Genomic DNA, 25,666 nt, shown 5'->3' with positions numbered 1-25,666 from the left:
AACAAAACCATCACCGACTGACAGATATCAACTAATCTTATGACAAAATTTATCAAAGAAAAGAGAAAATTGAATTTAAAACTATCGCAAACGTAAACACGTCTTAAATTAAGATCTAAGATCGTTAAAACAAACAACCGAGAAATCTCTTAGAATCAAAAAGATCAACTAGCTCGACGTAACTCTGGACTTTAACACTTCAACACAAAACTGCAAAAATTTTAACCCAGTTGTGTCAACAATATCACTAACGAGTTAAAAATGGCGGCTGCATGTAACAGGCGAGCCAGACTGATCAGCTGGTAAATTAAGGTCATTTAAGAAGAGGGACAATTATTATTATTATTATTATTATTATTACTATTAATTTATTTATTTTCATTCATAATTTAAATTAGGGATTTAATTTCATCGATTATTTAAAAGTCAACTTGGTTCCTCAGCTTAGATAACCATAATTTATTAGCTGATCAGTCAGGCCTTGTTACATGCAGCCATCTTTAAAACGTTAGTTGATATTTCTTTATTAACCCGATTCTGTTGAGTGAATATTAATGCGTGTTAATGTGAAGTTCGGTTTTATAAATTGGGTTTAAGTTATACTTAGTGCGATATTTTCAGTTTTAGTGCGAATAGTGTTGTGAATTATTTCTAACTAGTGCAAAGTGTCAAGTGCTATTGGAATGGTGATCTACTGATTTGCTGATGAACCTTTATATTCTTATCACACAGTAAGTCTTTCTTATCAATTATTTAATTTTAGATTTCAATTATGTATTTATTATTACCGCGTGAAAATAGCATGTTATCATTTAATTGTTACTTACAAATTAACATCAATGCTACTCTTGATTACGTTCAGTGAAGGTTAGGTTAGGTTACACATTAGGGAAGATTACATAGTTTGTAGGTCTCGTTTCCGATGTAAATAAAATTGGCGAATATATTGGGTAGGTTATTGTTTGTCCTTGGTTTGGGGAACGTTTGTTTATACTCAGTAATTTATTAATAATGTTGGTGGTATAATTGTTATTTGTGGCTATTGTGCGAATGATGTTGAGTTTTCACTTATAGTTTAGTTTTTCAATCTGTCAGGTATCTGAGAGCGACTAGTTTATGTTGAATAGAAAGGTTGGAACTGTTGTGTATAATAGTGTCAGTGGACTTGGGCTTCCTGAATATTCCGAATTTTAAGTTGTCTCTTTTATTGAGTGTGATATCCAGGAAGTTAAGAGTTTTGTCTTTTTCATATTAGTGTGTGACATTTATGTTGAGGTTAAGGCTGTTTAGTTAAGACAATAATTTGCATATAAAATCGAGATAGTTTATATTTAGTTAAGCTTAGTTTGGCCGCAGTATGTTTTTCTGGAACCCTAAGCTTTGAAAACATGCACAGTGATTGGGTGTGAATCAATAGTTAGCACTAGTCTTATGGAAGTGGTAGGTGTAGTTGTTACCATGCAGAGGAGCCCCTATTCCTGATGGTGATGGATATAATAATAAAATGATTAACACGTGAGTTATTGCCAATGCCAGTCCACTAACTGCAATATGGAACATAGTTTATCTGCTTGTCAATCATTTAACCTCAGTCGGACATCTAATATAGCAGTGAGCACTATGATTATTCGATTTGAATGTCACCTCTCCAGTCTGAAGCTCATCTTTCATAGTTGAGAGATGGTCACATCTTCAACGTTGGACAACAGTAGAAGGTAAAACCGACCGAAGATTCTCTCATACGACTGTTTAGTAGAGATTCCTTTCGACTTTTCGATATGCGAACATGCAATAGCAATCACTGTGACTTAGTTCCGAATTGGTGCCACTTTGGAAGCAATTAAGTTTTGGTTCTTTTTCTTTCACTAAAATATGGACACCCTAACCATTTAGTAACTTGAATGGAGTTTCTGACGCGTACCAAGCACTAGCTTTGTGCCACTCCTTTTTATTGAGCAAATCTCCTTCTTGTGTCCATGTCTATCCTTTCTCCGCTGACCTCATCAAACTGTTATTTGCTTAATATTCCTCTTTTTCTGCACCCTTTTACCTTCTACTGGCACTACAGGATCTCTTTCGACACTCTTCTGTTCTCCGTCATTTTACTAGTCAAAATACTGCTGCCTCTGCTTCTCATTTGTTACAAGGAGGGAGGTTTCCTTTATTGTCAACATATTCTTCCTTATTTTGGAATTTTTGGATTATTGCCAAAAATCCGTTTCGGCTGCTAGCAATTTCTCTGTCTGTACTGCTTCGTCATGGTTTACGTTGTGCTCCAAAGATTTTAATACTAGAATCATGATGTGCTTATCCGAATCTCGACAGTTCGCCATTAAACACAGATGCCACTGTCATCTATAATAAATTGATCCCAGATACTTAAAGTGATTCACTATTCTAATTTGTTCATCACCATCTACTACTATTATTCCTCCTTTTATATATCTGTAGCCACCACAATTCAATCTTTATCTTTAATTTGATTTGAGCATATAAAAAAATAGGCTAAGATCACTCGCTGATTGACCGCAAATAATAATGTAGTTGCGTTCATGTTGTAAATGCCGAAGTTAAAAAATGATTTCATGACTTGGGACTAATGTTTTGGGTTAAATTTCATATAAGACAGGCAGGAATTTTGGGAAAGTGTTCTTTAAAAAAAAAAATGATGTAATTTTACTGGTTGAAATAAGGCGCCACGGTAGCCGAGCGGTTAGAGGCGAGACCTGCGAAGCTTATATATATTGTGGTACTGGGTTCGATTCCCGGTCTTTAGGCCTTGGATTTTATTTAATGGTTAATAAAAGAAATTTACAGTCAAGTATGTTTGCTAGTCGCCTCCGTCCACGACACCTAATTGGTAGTTGGACGTTAAGCCCCGCCTGAAAAAATAGGCGATTACTTTACATTACTGGTTGAAATGTGTTCTGTTGTATTCGTATATTTGCAATTTATTTTTAAATTGCAAATATTTTCCAACATTCTTTCTTTAGATTACTTCTGCATTCTGTGAAGGAGTTCTTTCTTCCTTTTTGGGGGCTCGGGTTTCTTGTTACATTTTGCAAATTATTTTATTTTTTTACAAAGAAATACTTAAATTATTGGTTTTTATGTTACGTTCTTTTATAATTTAAAAAATTAGGTTTTACGTGTAAATATTGTAATTATACTGGTAACGTCATTTAGTTTTATAAATGATGCTTAAATTGTTACCGACCTTATTTCTAATAATATTCTTAAAATTCTTTTAATTAAAGTACTTATTTAATTTAAATATTTGGTAGTTGGACGTTAAACCTCACCTGAAAAATTAGGCGGTTTCTTTACTTTACTAATTCATTTAAATTTTAGTGAATTTATGTAAATTGTACATTTAATCTAAGAAAACATCAAGTCCTTATATTTATCTATATAATAATTTCAAATTTTTGCATTTAATAATGTAAAATTTGCAATCAATATTTGTATATCTTTTCAACATAGTCAGCTTGCGATATTTACTTCATTAAAGTCAATATTTCTTTGTAAATAAGCAAGTTCTTGATAAGTCATGCGCTGAAATCTTGAACAATCTCAATAGATGGTCAAGTTATTTCTGTTTCTGAGTTGAACACATCAAATAGTTTAGAATAATTACTTTTAAAAAAAGATCTTCGAGCCAAATGTTTATTTTATAGTTTGGAATGAAAGAGTTGAATTAATTCGAGAATAATAAACCTGAGAATAAAATAGAATTATAATTTTTTTTTTGTTTTTTTATCACCAAAAGGGCGAGAAAGCGGAAATGATTTATATTCAACAATTAGAGGCCCTAAGAGAGTTTTTATGTTTAATTTTCCTAAATGTGTATGTGTATTTGTGTTTGTATAGTGGCTATGTAAAAAAGAGGCTAACGAAAGCAGTAAAAGAAGCACGTCCCACTGTGGTGGTGGATTTATTAATATTTTTATCTCTGTTTTTCAATTTGTTTCATAGGCCGTTAACCGTGCTATATGTTATATTATGGAGTCTAATCTAGTTGGCGTACTAATCTCACGTAGTAGGAGGTATAAATGTTACCATGTTTTTGATAGGATATACATACGTAGATAGGGGAACGTTCTGTTTCATTTTAAAATTCATCCCGAGTATAACTGCAGAGAAGGGAGGTCCTTCTGATGGCTGGCTAGAACTATATATCTACATTCTATAAATGTATCTGATGAAGTTAACATCATAAAGGTGTCTCTGTTGGTGTGAGATACATAATTTATTTACATTGTATGAGTTAACGTCATACATTATACTGTGTACATTTGTTTTTTATTTACCGTAACTTTGTAGGAAAGATGTTCAAATTAACATTAAGAAATGAATAATTAGCCAAGGAGGAAATGTAATTGGCAAAAAGAATCACTTTATCTGCGCACTCTATCTACTTATAATGCGATCTTTTTGTTCATAAAACTCTGACCTTTATTTATTGTAAATATATTTTAAAAATCTCTCATTTTGATGTATCTTACCGTTATCTCCGCTTGGGAGCTACTTTCGCTTCTCTAAACGGCTCTGCCTCTCTCAGGGGCAGCTGGAACGCCTTTTTTTTTAGATTGTACGCATCTGGTCTATCGCTAACGGCATAAAGTGAAAACTGGTCTCTTTCAGGAGCATTTTTGGAATTATTTTTAGAATGCTGGGGTACATTAGAGCAATAATTTCAAAGTTGATTCCAATGGTATGAGTGCAAACTATACTGCCTGTCACAAAGAACACTGGTAAGAGATTTTGCGTTGTTAATCAACATTATCTGCCGAACTTGTGGATATCTGGAAATCGCAGCTTCATCATGATATGCACTGCCCCGTCCAGAGATTTTCTGAAGAGTTACAGAACTTTTAATCAGTTTACGGTTAACATCCAAACGGCTATTCTATGAGAGCTTGCTGCCAATTGAGAAACCTTCATTAGATCTAGTAATCTAAAATACCGGCAGGGCATTACCGAATGCACCACATCCTCTATATTATTTATAGATATTAAGCAAAATTGGAGCAAGCACGTTATACGAAAGAAGTAGATACATTTCATTTAGTGCATTATTTACATTATTAAGATATTCCTCGTTCATAAATTTATTAAAATTCTATTCCTTAACAAAAGTAGTGGGTATCTCGCTTCAGAACCTCATTTAAGAACGTTTGGGTTGATAAAACGTTTTAATCATTAATTCTTTCTGAAGGTAAATCTAAATTTCTTTGATTTCAATGCTTGATATCCCAGAATTCATTTGCTCTACACTTGTTTTCCAATCATTTTCTTGATCCAATCTTTTGACATCTTTAAACGTCTGTATTATTATTAGATTAAAAACGATTATCCACAATGAAGGAAAATAGGTTTAATACTAAAATAGGCTTAAAACTCAATATGATTAAGGCCTTCCCGAAATTAAAGCCAGCTTAATTAACTTCAATTGCTATTCAAACAATTATTGTTCCCTAATATCTGCTAGTCTAAGGTCTATTGTCAATCAATCCTTAATGCTTTAGATTTCTCTAGACTTAATAAGTATTCATATCATTATTGACTTGTTTTCTACTTACTAATAATATAAATTACGCTAATATTGCCGCAAATAATAAGTTGTAGATATTCTAAAAGGTGATTAGTATCAAAGAATTCTCGTCTTAATACCGTAGTGGTTCTTTGAAAACGAACAGCTCCTTTGGAAGGTTATGTGTGTATCTCCTTAACAAAAACTTACAGTTTTAAAAGTTAAGTATAAGGGTTGATTAAACGCCAAAAGGTACACAAATCAGCTAGTACCCAACATTTCATTCATGCTTAGTTCATATAATTTAAGTAATTTTGCTGCATTAACTTTTCCTTCACATTTTTTAGAATTTATTAGATGTCACAGACCCTTATGCTGGCCATATTTATCTACAAAATATTTGTTCAAGTAGCACTGTAGATTGACTTTAATATCTATTAATCTATAATAATCAATCTATTAATTACAGGTTAAAAAATTCAAAAACTTTTTGAAAAAATGCTTACTTCAACATACATCAATGATTTTGTTTATTTTATTTATTTATTTTATTTATTTATTTTATTTTATTTATTTTTTTAGATCGTCTTTTTAAGTTCATTCTTCGATTAAAGTAATTGTTATTTTATGTAGTAGTCAAACGTTTATAATAATAGGTAATAAATAATCTGGCTTTATCGCAAATAATATGGTTTTCTTCAATTACATTCTCAAACTAGGTGTTCTTCCCACAATGTTGTATATATGTAATATAAAATAAATAAAATAAACATATTTTTTAGGACAGCTAATTATTCCAGTATTTTACTATAAGTAAAATTAGGGGGTCTAAATTAAATTACAATTGAGAAATGAATCATTATTGTTGAATAATCTACTTGTTATTAACTGTGTGTTATTTGTGCTCACGAATATTTCGGTAAAACGAATTCAACACTGAAATATTCTTTCAAATCCGTGATTCAAATTTAAACAGTAGCCGACTCTAACTTTGTCTTTTTCTACTTTTGCATATATATATATGTGACATCTCAGAATAAAGGGCAAATTAAAGCTAAATCCGAAGAATAATTCGGAATAGAGTTAAAATAAAGTACCTATTTAAAAACGGATATAATATACATTTTATCATAATTATAACAAAATAATATTATGAATGAACTGGCCAGCATAAGGGTCTGTGACATCTAATAAATTCTAAAAAATGTGAAGGAAAAGTTAATGCAGCAAAATTACTTAAATTATATGAACTAAGCATGAATGAAATGTTGGGTACTAGCTGATTTGTGTACCTTTTGGCGTTTAATCAACCCTTATACTTAACTTTTAAAACTGTAAGTTTTTGTTAAGGAGATTTTTGTACCTTTTGGATAGATTTTCATTTTTGTCTATTTTGCAAAGTTACATATCTGCTTTACAGATTTGTTTAAAATTTGGAATAAGCAATTCTATCATTATAACCTGAAAAGGTGTTAAGTCGGAACTGTAACTACCACTGGAGAGATCTTTATAAAGAATGATTATAGTTGCCATCCTCAATAACAATTTTTTTGAGAAAGCGTTTTGAATAAAATAGGAAGGTATTTGTACGTAACTAGCAAAATTAAACTGCGATTTCAGTACTTCCTTTTAAGAGGAGTAAGAAAAACAAACTGCGAATACAGTACTTCTCCCAAAAAGGCAAAGAGGCAAAGATTTTGAATCGAACGACAATTCATTGATGTAAATCGGTTCACCCATTGATAATTTTAACAGTTGCAAGACTTCCTCTTAGTAGGTGTAAGAGCATGATGGCACTTCACTGCCACGTAGAGGACCTTTAATCACTTCTTCGTGCTAAATTTTATCAAAATCGGACTAAGCGTTATGGAAATATTGGTAATAATAGTTTTAGAAAGGGCTTTACTTGGGTGGGGCAAACTCCCCTCCTTATGAGGCGTAGCGTCGAGACTTTTAAAATGCAAATCTGTACAAAATTTCGATTTGAATGACACTTTTTTCATGAAAATCAGTTCACGTGTCGATAATTTGAAACGATTGCTATACTTCCCCTTAACAAGTGTAAGATTAGATCGTCGCTTTAATGTTATGTAGGGGAGCCCTAACCCTATCATCCTACCAAATTTTATCAAAATCGGGCCAAGATTTACAGAGTAATTAGTAATAATAATTTTGGAGGGGGCCTTACATAAAGGGGGCTAGCTCCTCTCCCATTCGATGTACAGAGTCGAGACCCCCAAAAGGCACATCTACATAAAATTCCGAATCGAATGACACCTCATTCATGAAAATCGGTTCACGCGTTTAGGCGCTACGCAGTTTACAAAAAAAGGTAACAACAACAACAACAACAACAACAACAACAACAACAAGAAGAACAAGAACAACAACAATTTTTGAAAATGCCGTTTTTGCACATTTTCGGCAACTTTTTTCTCAAAATCTTTCAGATCTAGGTTGTTGCAAAAAAATTACAGTTATAAAGGAGGATTTGCCCTATAATTTAAAGAAAATTTGGGAATTTTATCTTTTATAGAAAAAGAGAAAAAAATTGTCAAAGTTGGGTGTTTTTCAACGTTACGCTTTTTCCTGCAGTTTTTGATGATCAACCCTTATACAACTGTCCTACCGGACAGTTTTAATACTGCCTACCAAAATATGCTGCAATTCTTGTTAGACTTTTGTTCTTTCATCTGAGATTATTTTTATAACTTGGCGAAATACGCTAAACATTGTGCTAAGAATTCATGTCAAGTAATAAAAGAGAAGCATGATTAGAAATCAGCTAATGATTTGGACTAAGTTTAAGTTTACCAGGTCCAAATTCACATAAATTTAATCAACCCTTTGGGAACTGTAAACACCCTGGATAACTCACAGATAACAACAAAAACCTGTGAACTACGGTACTGAGCTATATCACTAACGGCGATTAGAGTCAAAAGTGCCTATGGCCTGCTACAATTTTAATAACATTTTGTCAAGTCACATAATTATTTTGCTACACTACATCTCTAATCGCTAATTATACGAGTAATCATCATTTGTTTTTAGATCTTTGTAAAGAAGTTCATCTACTTTTACTGAGTACTAATTCGTTTATGAAGTGCTCCTTTTTTTGAATAATAAGTTTAAAATCTAAAATAATTTATATTTTTTATTGTTTCAATCTTCTGCTTTTTGTTTTATTTTGTTCCTGTTATTTTAGTTTAATGTAATTCATTTGTAACTAAGTTTTTCACACAGGTTTATTTTTAAATTAATTCAGTTTTGAGTGAACTAACTCAGGAATTTTTTATCTTTGGTTTATGTTCCATTTAATAACTAAAGATTTTAATTCGCGTGCCATTACTATTAAATATTTCATATTTTAAGAGTAAATATAATGTTGAGAGTACTATCTACATAATAATACCAAGTTTTAGCTATTGTATCTAACGAGAAGTTTAAAATTTCACCGATAGCCATTATAGTTCTCTAACGTTCGACTCACTATTGGCGTTGTTTTAATTATTAATTTTAGGGTGGGTTTAGCCTATTTGTAGATGTTAACAGTTTGTTGCAAGTCTCTTTGTTTATTGGGCCACTTTATTGCCAAACTTTGTCCTATTGTAGTAAAGATCCTTTAGAGTCCGTTCTAGGTTGGACCGTTTTCTGTTTTAGTTGGATTGTTTACCAATGACCTCACATGTTTCATTCTGAACGAAGGACGGTGAACTCTTCTCACTAGATAACCTAGTTGCTTTGACCATCCTTAATGAGAAGAGGAAATGAATATTGTTTCAGCGAAAAAGAAGATTATCCTTAGAGACAATAAAAAAAATTAGATTCTCAGATGCATTTTGAGGTTGTGGATGGTGCTGTTTTCCAGAAGTGCAATGTAAGTTTGTTGCTGGCTCCATACTCAAGACATTCTTCTGTGTCTCTCGACGTCTTTATCTTTCCATCAGTGTCTTTCTTGCAGCCATTTGTGCCAGCCTTTGGATGAATTCATTTGATAAGCATTGGATTTAGTCTCATTGGATCCAAATATTGAACATTAAAACCAAAATATGCTTCCAAACGTTTTGAAAACTTAAAACTTAGAGTATTGCATGGCTGATTACAATCGCCATTTGATAAAATTTCTAGCAATATTCTCACAACCTACTCGAAATACTTATATATTAGATTTTTATAAAATCAGTTTTTACTCTTCGGAAAGTTTTGTTAAATTTTAGTAACTAATTCATTTCCCCCAAATATGATTGTAAATCTAGTTTATAAACTCATGAGGAAACAACTTCCTTTTTGTCTATTTTCTCTATGCTTTCTCCTTGATTATCCTTTCAGCCGAAACCTCGATTGTAAATTCAATTCCATGAAGTACATACCTGTTCTCATTGCTGGAGAATTTTGCAATTCATTCATTCAACTATCTTACATCCTTCACATTCCTACGTAGAAAGAAGCATTGGTTATAAGGTATCGTTGGATCGTTGGCAGAAATCATAACATCTTCGAGAGCTATCCTGAATACCAAGTTCAGAGTTCACAATGGAGAGATTTCTTATTGTTACTAGAGCATTAATAGCATTCATCAAATTCATCTTGCTACACATTTTTTTGAAAAGTAGAGCAGAGAAAATATTTGATTAAAGTTGAATTGTTAAATAAATCATGGGGAAAAATCGGAAAACAATTTCTATAAAATAATAAAGTAAGATTTATCTCTTGTATTTTCAATCAATAAGATATGTTATATTTCTAAGATATTGGGGGTCGGCCGTATCACAAACACTTTTCTTTATTTTTCCTTTTCTTTCAATAATAGGATTATATATCTGACAGGAGTTTCCGTCCTTAGTAAATGTGTCAGATTGAGTCAATAGAAATGGGCATCTTCATCTGTTGCCCTGGTTTCTTTTTTGTTATGCTTTTCATCTTTTAGAGATTCTTCATGGATTTCCTAGTTTGGCAATGGGTTTCTTCTTTACTTTATTAATCTTTTATCAACTTTTTTGCATTAAATGTAACCTCTTTTTTAAGGATATATAATTTATTGTATTAATTTTAATTATTTGATGTTTTTTAAAATTATTTTATAAAAAGTCAATAGACTTATTTCTTTGCTCTAAATAATTCGTATTTGTATATTTTCCCATCAATTTTTACTCTAATTTACAAAGTATTTATAGCCCTGGAGGGCCGAAATATAATTTTCCGAAACCTAGTCCAGAATTTAGAGAATTCTTTATTTTTTGAAGATCAATTCTGTTAAACGAAAATTCTCTTTATCAAAATGTACAATACACAAGGTGTTCATTTTAAGACGGCTCAAATGCATTTCATGCTTAAACGGTTAATCTGAGCAAAAAATGGTAGAGGAAACATTTGTTGTCCGTCACCTCTAGTTTCAGAATATGGGACTTGATTTTAGATTCCTGCCTCCTCGCAAGCCAGGTTAGTCAGGAGCTTATCAACTGCTCTCTGTATCTGAGGAGGCACCTTTGAAGGCACAGTACATGCTTCACAAATTGAGTAAAGTGCATTATTTGATAAATTAAGGAATAAGTTTGTTCCTTTACATGAAAGAAATTGATCACTTAAATATGTGGCTGGAGGTTTCCATTTTTTTTTTTTTTTGGTAATTAAACGCAACTCTTCCAAAATAACCAAATAATTATTAAACCTTCTTGTTTGTAACAGATGTAAAATTATTTTTTAGCCATTTTGTGTATGCTTGAGAACATTAAAGCTCTTAACATTTGATTATTGCTTAGAAAATCACTCGGAAAACTACTTATTTCCCGATATTAAGAAAAATACTAGCATTACTGCCTTGGAAATATTTTCAGTAGAAAGTGGATGAAAAAATGACCTATAGCGTGCACTTCATTCTCTTTGATAACGAGTTAAAAAATTGAAATATGATTAATAAATACCAGATTTTGAAATGCCTAGCACTTTTAATTTTGATGATATCGGATTGCAGTTTCCGGTTTCTTTTATAACCTTTTTTACTCTTTAAAACTGTGTATATGAAAAGGGGGTCAACCGCGAACTCTCACTTTTGGTCGCGCGTCAGCCGCGTTTGCGGGCAGTAATCTAAAATCAAGTCACATATTCTGAAACTAGAGGTGACGGGCAACAAATATTTTCTCTACCATTTTTTGCTCAGATCAGCCGTTTAAGCATGAAATGCATTTGAGCCGTCTTAAAATGAACACTTCTATAAACAATTTCTGATTTTTTCAAAAAAAAAAAAAAAAAAAATAGACAATTGAAAACGCTTCTTTACCAAAAAATTATGGACAAAAATCTTTAAAAGACAAGCCACTTAAAAAAAAAGTTGAAGGAATAATTGAAGTACTTGATCAAAACAAGACAAAACTAAGTCCTAACTCTTCAATTAAAACTGCTCTTTCAACTTATATATAACTTTAAATCAAGCGATAATCATTAGGAGAGAGTGTCTCAGTAATATTTAAAGCGTTAACTAATTTCTTTTTCAAAATAACTCCAGGTGTGGGAAATTTTTAACAGAAAAATTTTCTTCTCTGGAACAGAATAAGTTTTAAGTTGCTGAAAAGATTTACTTTTTTGAAAAAAACGTTTTTTAGAATTTAGTTTCTTTTTTTCCGATTTCACTTGAACCAATTTCTCATTGTATTCTTTAAAATATAGGCTAATACTTAATGGCTAATTTATATAATTACATATTACTTTCTAAGCTGTTGAAAATATTGGTTAGATTCGCAATGGGTGCTGGATAATATCGCTAATTTTATCTGACGTAGCACGCACATGTTTAGTGCTCCCTTAAACCGGTTTTTTCGACTCACCTATCATTAGAGATTAATAAAGCAGTTTTTCGAGAATTCGACTTCAGTGCAAGTGCAGAAAGTCAGGCGTGTGCATTTTGAATGATTGGTCCAGACTGGCTAGCAATTGTTAGAAAGCAAAGAACAAGAAAAGGAGAACCAACTGTTTGCATTTATTTACTACACTTTATTAAAAAAAGTATTATTATTTTTTAATTAATAAGAATGACTGCATACGCGGGATTCGAACTGGGGATCGCCCACTTACAAAGCCACGCTCTTGACCACTAGACCAACATCCGCCCATCCCTGGCAAGATGTTCTTACCGTAATCATAGGTCAAGAAGTCTTGCATACGGGGTACATAAACATGATGTGATGATTCCTTTTATTTGATGATAAAACAAATTTATCCTGATTCTCCCACAACCATTACATTACACTACATGTTTTAAAATCTTCAATTATTATTATTTTCTTTCTTTGCGTCACAAATAACATTTTTTTTTGCAGTCAGAGGACCTCCCAAAAAGGGGTATTTTTGGTGGAAAATTGATACTGAAAACCGTTCACGAATAGATAAAATTGTAACTTTGATCTTAAATATCTCGGCAAATATTAGGGATATCGAAACGGGGTTAACGTCATTTTTCACAGTTTTTCATGTAGTTTTGATAACCATTGTCCTTATGAAACCCCAATCGGGTTTTTGGCCGTAACTCCGCCAAAAATAAAGATAAAGCATGGGGGTGGGAAATTTGAAAACTAGACCAAAAACAAAGAACATATAGATTACTTCGTTGTTTTTTTTTTAAATTCCGCTTTCCTAAAAAGTAAGCGATTGGTGCGTTTTAAATGGATCACCCTGTATGTAAAAAATTGTTGGCTCTATTCACTGTGCCTTTTTGATCTCTAAGAAGTGAAGAGTTATTTATTAAAATTGCGAATCTAAGATATGATCAGCTTGACATCAAATGGACGAATTTATACTCTAACAGTGGCACAAGTGTAAAGTAAAATAAATGGTTAAAGTAACGCAGGAAATTTTAGTATAGGGTCGTGATTGGGCCTCAGTTTGCTAAAGAAGAAGTAGGAGAAGAATGGGGTTACAGACTAGCCACGTAGAAGTTCCAGTTCTTAGTGGAACTTCAGGATAGACTTGGCATCCAGCCGGAGAATTATGACAAACGACTTCACTGTCGCCTCTGTTTCAATTTCCATTACCCAAATGACAGGAAGATGGTATGAGTGGAGAGGGGTGTTAGACTGCAGCTTTAGAAAGACAAGTACGGGGTTTGTGCCAGAGGCATCTATCTTGCTGAGAAGTTCTTGCTTCTAGAATTGTGTGCGAAAGCGGTTATGCGATGGTCGGGGCGGTGGAGGAACGATGCCCTAGAGAGAAGGAGGGGTGTAGTCCATAAGAGGGAAGGAAGGAAGAATATAGGACTGAGAGAGGTTTGTGCTGGATAGAAGGTCGTTACTGTGAAATAGCCAACGACATTTGTCTTCCGTTTGGGCTAGGACAAGTAGCTGTCTGCTCCTCCTCCACTTCCTTTCAGTAATTTCCTTCTAATCAACTAGTCATCGAGGAAATACACTTACAAACACAAACAATACACATTCCTCACACATACTTTTGCCGCCTTTAAATTGAATATGTCACTAGCGTGATATGTGCATTCAAAGGAAATTAAGTCAAAATCTATTCTTTGTACTTCCCTCTTCTCTTACAACGTACAAAAGGATGGCGATCGCGTCAAATTGTCCAGTTCCAGTGATAATACCGGGAATAAGAGGGAAGGGATTAGCTATGAGGTTAGCATACTGGACTCCCACGCGTAGGTCCCGGGTTCGAGTACAGCTGCTGACCCTTAGATTTTCTCTTCCTAGGAGCTTCTTACAGCTCACTGTCCGGTAGTGAATAGCCACTACCCATTACTTCCACTTGTGAAAGATAAATTCTAAATAAAAGCACTGAAAAAAGCTCCGGGCACCAATAACCTTAGATGTTGACGCGCCTCAAATCATAAAAAAAAAAAAAGAATACCGGAAATATTCGTTTAAGCTGTAAGAAGCTCCTAGGAAGAGAAAATCTAAGGGTCAGCTGCTGGATTCGAACCAGTATACGCTAACCACAGCAGTTAATCCATTTCTCTACGATTTTGTTTAATCTCCTCATAATACTAGTGTTGATCTATTTATTTGCGAAATTTTTCTAGGACAAAACGCGAAAATGATTCATTGGAGAGTGGATGGGTATTTTTCTCTCAGAATTACATCAGTATTCATGTACGACTCTGCTATTTCTAAATTGAAATGTGCCTATAAGTAAACACGAGAATGGTAGTCAGAGAATGTCGTGTGAGTTACACACGCCACATTTCTTTTTGGATAAGAACCCAGTATTTCAAGGTGTTCGTTTTTTGTGCGCATTTTAGTTATTGTAACTACATTTAGGGGCATCGAAGGTGAGCCAATATTTTCATACTCAACAATCCCATCCCTGCCTCGAACGCAGTACGCTACCTGGGTTTCTACTTGGACAGTAGACTCACTTGGTCTAAAAATTCCACAACTGAACAAAAGGTACAGACAACTAAGACGCATGATTGGACCTAAATCTAAACTAACCACACCTGACAAACTAACCCTCTACAAGACGTTACTTCAAACCTATCTGGACTCAGGGATCAGAGCTGTGGGGCTCAACTAAACCTTCCAATATCTCCCGCATCCAATCCTTCCTATCAAAAGTCCTTCGCCGTATTGTAAATGCTCCCTATTATGTCACTAACCTCCATCCTTCACAAAGACCTAAATATTCCTTTTGTCACTGAAACAATCCATTCACGAATCCTCAATTTCCACAAAAGCCTATCCTGCTATCCCAACAGCTCAAACTCATTCCTCATCACCCCATCCTGATAATCCTCCACGACGTCTAAAACGACGTTGGCCTCGTGATCTCCTAGCCTAGACCTTTCCAGCCACTAAAATTCCCGAGAGTGTCAGCACTGTCTAATTTCTCTCTTCCTGTGTCCGCAGTGTGCGTCGGCTATGCCGGGCAGCTTTCGCATCATTTATTGTACTTATTGCATTTACACTTTGCCTGATGTTTATGTATTTTTATATAGGTAGCCTTATAAAATAAAATAATCTGTAATATTAATGAGGAGTAAAATTTATAATAAAATAGTTCTTTTCTTCTTATTCAATCAAAAAACCGTTATAATATAATCATTTTGAAATTTCTTATAAGAATCATGTTTTCATTCATAACTTGTAAAATATCGCTCTCAGAAAAAAACCGTTCAAGTAAATTTTTCTTAAAAAAAATAGAGGAATCTATTTCTGAAATAAAAACCACACCTCCTTATTTGAAAAAATGAAGTTGGTGCCTGTATCTCGCTTCTGGAAGCACCGAAAAAAATTTACAAATTAAATTTGGATTAACAAAAAACTAAGGGGACACGTATTTTTTAGTTATTTTCTAGCTATCTTAGTTTCCGAAAAAAAGTCATTATCCATATAGCTTGGGACACCCTGTATACGAATTATAAAACATTTTTTACAAATAATGAAATAAAAAATTAATAAACCTAGTAATTATACTCTTGAAAATTCTTTTGATGCAAGAAAATATATTGTTCCCGAGTATTTTGGAAACACTCGGTTATCCGAGTTAAGTTTCGCTCTAGTTTTGCCATTGGGCTCCTAAACACATTCTAAAAAAGGTTGATCTACGGCTCTTTCGAGCGATCAAAACAGTTGAATGCCCAGCAATTTACCTTCTGTCCGAATGATCATTACTGAACTTGTTCAGAACAGTTAATTAAATCAAACAAGTTTCACCGTTAAATCCAATGTTATGTAAGATTACACAAAATTAATAAAAGCAAACTAAACTGTTTAATTGCACAGTAGTTAGCAGACATTAATTACAGCCCATTAATCTTTTTCTCAAATTGGTGAGAGAATCGCTTGTTCAGATGAACTTTATTTAATTTAGTTCTATGTACTTACATACATAATATTTATTTATAAAATAAGCGGATAGATTGTATCATTTTATTACAAATTTAAGCGCCCAGATTTATTTTAATATTACAAAGCTGAGCTTTTCATCTGAAAGACTTTTGTCACGATTTAATTCTTGGGTAAAAATTTGAAACTATTCTTCTTTGACCACATCTATTTATAGCAAAGTGGATACAATCTTTTGGTTTACGAGTGCATAAATATGCACATACACTCAAGTGCTGAACTAAATGTTTAAATGAAGATTAGCAAGAGATGAATGCACTATGCTAGAAGTTTTACACCCCAAGATCAATTCACATACGCCCTGTATCGTTCTAAAACCCCAAATAATCAAAATAATTACTTTTTATAAAATAAATATAATGTGATTTAATAAATACACGTCTAGGTGGTTAAATATTTATAAAAGAAATGGTATATGTGTTAATTTCTGACTGGTTTCGGTTTTTCATCCATCAACAGGGGTTTCTCATCAGTTTTGCGAAGAGAGTTTGACTTCCATTCTTGATTCTGTCAAATTCAAGGAGCCAGCGGGTGTAGTACGTACGAAATTTAAATTCCGTTCTGTCTGCCAGTAACATACGGAATAGTACGGAATTTCGGCTACACATTTCAGTAATATATCATGTTGCATGCTCATTTGGTGCTAACACAGTATAGAGACAATAGATTATGTGTGTCAGTTTTCGACTCAAAAGAACAACTAGGAACCTGGGTTCTGGTGCAAACACTGCATGAACCGTAAATGTGCATTTTAGTTGATTTTATAAATGAACTGAGAGAGAGGCTTGAGATATTTTAAAACGTTTCCTTTTTTTGCTTGTTGGTAATATCATTATTACATTTTAGACCTTCAAGTATTTTTTTATATGTATTGTAATGTAATATTTTGGAGAGGGGCACAGCATCTTTTTCTAGTTTATTTTTTGAAATAATAGAGTGGTTAGATGATGGAATGGTGTCAAGGGAATTTTCTCATTCCAGTCGGTCATCGTCTTCAGAAAATTCAAACTTCTCATGGAATCGCTCCAGGCTTTCCACTTTAGAATGAATGGGTAGAAGTAGCGGCCGACAATAGTTCATAGCCTTCTAGATTTACAGACATTTTTAGTACATCAAATCAATTACCTTATTCTTGGAATTTTTTTTTAAGAAACGACTCCTCAGAATCAATGTACACTCTGCAGGTCAGCTTCACTTAGAGGCATCTGCCCCACAGGGGATGCCATAATGTAATACAATATACTGGGGCTGTGTGTTTAGTTCCTTACAATATTAAAATAATTAATATTCTACTAATAATCATTCGAGTCACTAAATGCTACTCCAAAGGAGTCTCATTAGGTGGTAGGTGTTACGGACGCTTCAATGGAGAGAGTTTAAGTGATCAATTACTTCCAGTATAGATGTTCAAATCACAAAATGCAAAATATTTACTGTGAATATTCTGATAGCAACATTTTTTTTTTTTTTAAAAACAACATATTGTCAATTCTTTCTAATCAACAAACTAATCGAATCCGTGAATCCTATCTTAAACTGTTTCTTTGATCCAAATCTTAGTTGCAGCAATCATCTGCGTAAGGTAGGGCTTATTAGCTTGGAACCTGCAGATTGTGTCAGGAAAAGGAGGAGACGGCCTCTCATCTGTTGTTTGATTGCATTGCAATCGAGCGGTTACGTTATGAAACCTTTGGAACTTTCGAGACTTAAGGAGATAGTAGCGCAAAAAGAACTATTTGGGAAAGTGCTCAACGAAAGAGGGGAGATTTCGTCTACTAGATCCAAAGGGGAAAGCCTCTTGTGGCTATGGTGCCGTGGGGCGTTGGTCCCATCACGTTTCTAATTCTAATTCTACTAGTTGCGGCAATGAAATGCTAAGATAATCGTAATATTTATCGCGGCTAAATTCTGAATGAATTAATGAGATTTCTACTGATGATGCAAATGTTAAATCATTCTTAAATATGATTTAAAAATAGATGGTCGTATAGGAAATACTATAAATGTCTTTTGTTATTTCTTCCGTCTTATATAAACTACGGCTATACAGATATAAATGTATATTTGTATAAATCAACTAACTTTTATTTTAAGGGCAATTTTACCAGTCCATCTTACAATTGTTTCACAAAGTAGAATTTATTATATTCTAGTTTTGTCAGTGTCTATCACGAAACTTGCTACCAAGGTATAGCTTTTATCTTATATTTGCGTGTTCTCATTGTCTTATTTAAATAAAGATATAAAGAAAATTGTTACCTTTATTGGCAATATCTCTTTCTATATATTTGACACCGGAACTTATTTTAGAATTATTCAAAATGCTGAAATTAAGTTTTCTTGTATGTGCAAAACCTTACACATACAGCGATAGTGTCGTTGGTTCCAATCAAATTGCGTTATTACACTCGCATATGAGACCCAGAAAACATTGCTTTAAGTTCAATTAATAGTTATTTATTTAACAAGTATGGAAAGTAGTACTTTTCCTCACGCGAGGCAGAGTTTGCACGCACGAGCGAGCGAAGCGAGGCGAGTGCAAGTGCAAATTGCCGAGTGTGAGGAAAATACTTTACACTCGAGTTAAATATTATATTTTTTCTGCAACCATTAGATTTATTAACTAAAAAAATTAAAAATTCCATTTTTACAGTCTATAAAAAGTAATTTTTTTTTTTTTTTTTTTTTTTGGCGCATCAACAGCTGAGGTCATTAGCGCCCGGAGCTTTTTCCAGTGCACTGCCGGCCTCCGGACAGTGTTCTCTCGTTACAGACAACACTGTCCATCACCGGACAGTGAGTTGTAAGAAGCTCCTAGGAAGAGAAAATCTAAGGGTCAGCTGCTGGATTCGAACCCGGGACCTCCGCGTGGGAGTCCAGTATGCTAACCTCATAGCTAATCCCTTCCCTAAATTTATTTATTATAAACATTTATTGTTATATTACAATTATTTACATTACTTACGTATTTACATTACTTATTACATTTTCTGCTGTTTCTTTTATTGATGGAGGAGTGTTTTCTAAACAGGAATCACTAGAATCCATTTTAAATTTCTATAAGGTAACACTATAACCTTTTTAACTGTTATAATTAAAAATATCTAATTATTTATTAAAGTATTATTTTTATTTCTATATTCCTTTCAATTTTTATTTTATTTTTTAATATTCGTTTTTTAATTATTTAGTTACGTTAAATAAGCTTATTAAAGTTTTACAGAAAATATTTGTGTTAATAACAAAACTTCTTATATCAAGGAAGCACAATAAAGTTTTTCCACTCACTAGTGAGGAAAGTGACACTAATGGGAATTTTCCCACTAGAGTGTGGGAAGTTGGGCATTACACAGCTGATTTTAATTGAGTAATGAGAACTTCCCTACATGGTTGCAGAAAAAGAATATTTGTATTTTTATTGCGTTAAAATAACAATAAAAAAGAAAAAGTCTACCACTCTGTGGTCTGGCTACGAGTAGTTGGAATACAGGTTATCTTAATTTATTATATAATTCTTTTTTTTCTTCTTTTTTTTTGAAATATTTCGATAATAATAAATCTTGGGTTTGAACTCAGTCGTCATTCTCTTGTTAATATTCTCAAGTGTTTCAACTCTTTAATATTCCGAAATATTTGATTCATATTAACTTTCACCGACATTATATAGTTTGTAGAACCATAGATCATACTGAAATGTAATCTTACTCAGAAGCCTACACCTACTAATACGATGCTTACAGAACAGTCCAGGAGTTATTTTTGAAAATGTGAACAATCCATTGATTGAAATGGTCCTTCCAATCAAGGAATTACCTTCAGACAAGATTAAGAGATAGGAACCGTCACTGAAAATTGAACTTCACCTTCTAGATGTTTTTTTGTTCTGGTTGTACGTCTATAAATAATAAAAATTATTATTTATGTTGCCTACGTTTCTATCATCAGTCATCTTGTCCATCATGTTCAAACACGAATATATTCCAGCAGTAAACAATAAAGATACAAAATTAAATGTATTTCCATTTATAGAGTAATTAGTAAAATGGGAGGCGAGAATTTGATTGCAAAAAAAATATACTTTAGCAAAACAGCGGTGTGACGTAGGTAAATAATTATGGAGAGAATAGATGCTTGTTTAGAGTTTGTCTTGTCAGTTGGAGGAAGGTTATAACATTAGCTTGGTTATAATATTTGATGAGGTAGGATTAGTTTGTCTACTTTTAGAACTGGGTAGTTAATTTACTGATTATGAATAATGATTTTTTTTTTTGTATATTTTGCTTGAGTTAATGTGCGTTTTCTTGGTGCAATTGGGTTGTTCAGTGACACCTGCATGACACCATCACCATATCTTCAACAAACATTACTAATTCTAAAAAACGCAATACACCTTCCACAGATCCAGCTTTTTGTAAATCAACATATAGTCATAAGAGATTTACTAGAACAACAAAAAAAAGCTCTTCTCTACTCAAACTAGCCAAGAAAAACCGCCAAAATTTGACACGTACCAACTCAACAAAAACAAAGATAATTGAGAATTAATTTCTTTTAATACCATTTCCTGTAATAATAGCCAAATCTTCAACATTTTTGAAACCTCTGGATACATAGAAAAGAGAATTGCTGACCAAGATCACACTTTAAGAACTAATAAATCTATACGAGCGATCTTACAATACCCACAAATCTTGGAGTCAGTTTCGATAGCCGGGTCACATTTTCACGTGAAAATAACTAAAAAAGATAACTTTTTGTTAAAGAGTTGCAGAACAAACAACTCTGCAAACTGGCGTCATTAATTTTTTATTAATTTATCCTTTTAATGTAATTTACACCTGTACCTACAGGGTACAATAAGTAAATGAGATAAATGTAAGTATACAGTAACGTGGCAGACGTGAATGACGGTCATCCAGTGATGGCCGCCATTAGTCACCCAGTTGGTCACGGGGCCAACGGCGCCTCAGCCGTCTTCGAGGATTGGAGGGTAGCGCAGTTGAAGACAAGTTTGCATCTAAAGGGTTAGGATGAAATGAGAGATTTGGCAAGATCGGAGATGAGTGGAATTTGGAGATCTGTATGTATTATGTGGTTGCTAACATATAAATGAAGCGTCTACTATGCGGCGGAGTATTTTGGATTGGAGTGTTTACAGTCTATTGATGTTTGATTTTTTAGCTGTTCCGTAAAATTCGAGTCCGTAAGTTCATATTAGTGTGAGAAGAGCTGTATGGAGTCGTCGTTTGTTCTGTAGTGAGAGTTTTGAGCGTTTGTCGAGTAGTCTGGCTAGAAGTTTGTATCGTTTGTTTAGTTTGGTAGGTTTAAGTCTCGTATGGGTGTTCCAGGTAAGTCTCTTGTCTAGGTACATTCCGAACTTGCCAAGGTACCGCACATGGTCGGCTGGTGGGATAGGTGTACGATGTAAGAAGATTAATTTAAGCACAGAAATAGGACAAATAAAAGGCTTATTCAGAGGATTTCTAACTGGGTAATTCCAGAGAAAAATAACAGATCGATTCCCATTCTTTTATAAAGGGAAGAATCAGAAATTAAAATAAATAGATAAAATGTCCTAGAAAATATAAAAAAATTGTTGTGCTTATTTAATTTTTCTTTACAAAATATTATAACGGAGAAATGGAAGTTAGTAGAAAATTACAAAATACTGTAGGAAAGTTATTTTGTGCCTATAAAGTTATATATTTGTCTGGAGGCCCAGTTATGATCACCTTACATTGCATGTAGTAAAGATACTAAAGCCCCTGGTCCTATTTCTTCCTACAGCTTAACTTTCATATTTACCTTTGTAGTTTGCTACTACGGCGAAAAGCCATAACCGACTGTCTTAACTTTTTATCAAAGGGATTTCCTCCGAGCTCTTTTTTTGAATATTAAGGAGAGTGTATGAGCGGAAGAACGTTCAAATATCTGGAGATCTTTATTTTAATAAAATGAAAAGAAAAAACACTGGCCAACATATTATTGGCTATAATCTTTGAACGCGCTTAAAAATCAAGTTTTTTTTTCCTAGTCATGTTATTTTGTAAAGGAATATTTTATAATTATACTTCGCGAATATTAAGAAAACTGCTTGCTTTATAAACCACAATATCTGCTAAATTGTTGCTTTTTGCCGTGTGTTAAAAAATGTGCATTTAAGTTGGGCAAATGAATTTAGTGTTTATTTATTTAATTTGTTTTATTGCTTATAAGAAATGATACATTTCTATAGCAAGAGTCTGGCCTCTGCTAGTAATAACAATTATAAAAAGAAATAGCCACTACCCATTACTTCCACTTGGGAAAGATAAATTCTAAATAAAATAAAAGTATGATATACAAAATCAAAATCACCCCTCGTTACCATTATTTCTTAAAAACAAGGAAAAATAATGAAAACTGATATATTTATAAAAAATAACTTAAATTTGATACTGATAGGAGTTTAATTATTTTTCGGCGGTGGAATTTCTTTATAGCTGTTGAATATAACTCTTAAAATCTGTACCTCTCATCCAGAGCACCAGAAATGAAATAAAATAAACTGTTTAATGTGTCTTTGCTGTCAATATCAAGTAAATTAGTGTAAATCTCAGTGTTATTGGAGCTTATGTAGGGTAAAGTAGGGTGAGATGGCCACCATTTTATTTGGAGGGTGCCTGCAAATTTTTGGTAAGGGGCTAGGCTTACTTTATTATTATTTTTGGAAACCTCATACGCTCACAAACATAAGATAAGGAAAAAATTTCAGCAAAAATGCTAAGGGAAACATTTTTTTATTCTTACAAACAAAAAAATAGCAATTGGCCATCTATCCCCACTGGGTGAGTTGGCCAGTGTAACTTGGGAGAGATGGTCACATATTGTAAATGAAATTGCACTAGTAAAACGTAAAAATAACAGAAAAAAATGAATGGTTACTTAATATTTACTTATTATTCTTCTTTTTAAATGCGCTTTTACTACAATTTTGGCAAGCGTATGCAAAAGAAGAGCAATTTTCGTGGAACCACTTCCGGCATATTATGCATTCCAATCAATCTTTTTTTTCTGGTCTTGTTGTAACTTTCCCCATATCCTGTACATTCAGTTTCATCGATTTCTAAAATGGCATCACTTTCCTCTTCAAATTCGATTCCTGTTTCGTCCTCTTCATCGGAACTTGGGGAAGGTGAGCGTTTTCTTTTCGGACAATCCTTTTATTCAGAATTGTCTCTTTGGGGATGGTATTTCTTGTTGGTTTGGATTTCTTTGCAACTCTGTTTTTCACGACAGCAATGTGCTCGAGAGAAGTTAATTAAGTGACAACAGACTAGGCTCGTTTTCTTGCAGAGACGACAGTTTGGGTGTGGAGTTAATACGAACTCAAATTTTCTTCAGTATAATTTCCGCGGTTAGTGTTCTGTCTTTTATGCTGAGTTGACATTTTTCTGCAGTGAATTGGAAACTGAGCCAAACTATAACAGAAAAAAGTAAAAATAATTGGCCATCTATCCCTACTGTTTGATGGCCATCTGTCCCGAATGCTAGAGAGAGATGACCAACATGATACGAGGGGGTACCCAAAAATAACCGGAATTGCGTTGCCGCGCATGGAGCTTATGTAGTACGCATTTCTGCCGCTAGACGTGTATAGCGCAATTCCTTGCCAGTTCAGTCCTGCCTGTGTTGTCTGCCTGGCTTGTTCTGTTCATCTGCAGTGATTGTTTTTACCAGCGCTGTTTTGTTCTTTTTTCGTTTTTTATGATGGCAAGTTTAAGTGAACAACGTGCAGCTCTGAAATTTTGTTTTCTACTCGGCAAAAATGCTGCTGAAAGTGTTTTAATGTTGAAAACAGCTTTCAAAGATGACGCTATGGGAAAAACTGAAGTATACGAGTGGTTTACTCGGTTTAAAAATGGCGACATGTCGATTGATGACAAACCTCGTTCTGGACGTCCATCAACTGCCCGAATCGACGAAAATGTTGAAAAAATTCGAGAGCTGGTGTTCACAGACCGTCGACAGACAATTGATCAACTGTCAGAGAGTAGTGGGTTATCTTGGAGCTCGGTTCAGCGAATTTTAACGAAAGATTTGGGGATGAAAAGGGTTGCTGCCAAGTTTGTTCCTCGAGTTCTGACTGACAATCAAAAAGAACATCGAGTTGAAACATGTCGTGCTTTGAAACAACAGCTTGAAACTGATCCAGACTTTCTGTCAAAGGTCATTCATTACTGGTGATGAGTCATGGTGCTATGGTTATGACCCAGAAACAAAGCAACAGTCGAGCCAATGGAAGACGTCTTCTTCACCCCGACCAAAAAAATGTCGTCAAGTCAAGTCAAACATCAAAACAATGCTGATTTGCTTTTTTGATGCCAAAGGCGTAGTCCATTCAGAGTTTGTCCCCCCAGGTCAGACCGTCAATCAAACCTTGTATTTGGAAGTTTTGAAAAGATTGCGCAATAGTGTTCGCCAAAAAAGACCCGATTTGTGGCAAACAGGAGACTGGTTCTTCCGCCACGACAATGCACCTGCACACACAGCCATCTCTGTTACACAGTTTTTGGCTAAAAATGGCATGGTTCCGCTGCCCCACGCACCTTACTCGCCTGATCTGGCTCCGTGCGACTTTTACTTATTTCCACGCATGAAAAAGGGCATGAAAGGTCACCGATTTGACAACATTGAAGAGGTCAAGAAAAAAACGAAGAAGGAGCTGTCAGCCATTTCTAAAGATGACTACAAAAAATGCTTCGAACAGTGGAAGCACCGGTGGGACAAATGTATTAGTTGTAATGGAGAGTATTTTGAAGGGGATAAGGTTGTTCTGTAAAAAATTTGTAAATAAATAGCTTTTAAAAAATAATTCCGGTTTTTTTTGGGTACCCCCTCGTAAACATAACTCAACGCATACTTTTTGACAGTTTTAGAAGTTAGGATTCATTAATGTATACTGTACTTTCCTAATATGTAAAAAACAACACTAAAATTTCGACACATACATTCGCTGCAGCACGCAATATGCAACTATCATAAAATTTTTTGTTGAGGCGATAATGTTTTTATTCTCTGAGTTAATTAATAACGCTTTGACGCAGACCAAAATGAACTCACTGTAGTCAGACATGAATGTTCATCACTGGAGAGGTCACACAGCGCCATCGGACGACATTTCAGTTAAATTTCGGCTGTTGGCCATCTCTACCGATTGGCCGTCTCACCCGACTTTACCCTACCTATTTAACAATCTTTTTCTTAACATATTATAGAAAGAACATTCCAGCATAAAGTGAATAAT

At 33.8% G+C, this 25,666-nt stretch overlaps 1 protein-coding gene across 5 annotated transcripts in view; it reads left to right on the top strand.

Moving 5' to 3' along the window:
• LOC141456070 (irregular chiasm C-roughest protein-like) overlaps window positions 1-25,666 on the top strand; it is a 921,342-nt gene that overhangs the window by 307,548 nt on the left and 588,128 nt on the right. Inside the window, exon 1 of one of the 5 annotated variants that reach the window (XM_074131680.1) lies at window positions 594-731. The exons of the other annotated variants lie outside the window; for them this stretch is intronic. The gene's annotated coding sequence lies outside the window, so the exon portion shown is untranslated. Of the gene's footprint in view, window positions 1-593; window positions 732-25,666 lie in introns of those variants that run through there. 5 annotated transcript variants of the gene reach the window in all.

The sequence above is a fragment of the Rhodnius prolixus genome, unplaced genomic scaffold (assembly GCF_049639745.1).
Source record: "Rhodnius prolixus isolate KJV_2025 unplaced genomic scaffold, Rpr scaffold_4, whole genome shotgun sequence".
In the NCBI taxonomy this organism is placed as follows: Eukaryota; Metazoa; Arthropoda; class Insecta; order Hemiptera; family Reduviidae; genus Rhodnius; species Rhodnius prolixus.
The sequence above is the reverse complement of the archived record's forward strand: the minus strand, read 5'-3'. Positions and strand labels throughout refer to the sequence as shown.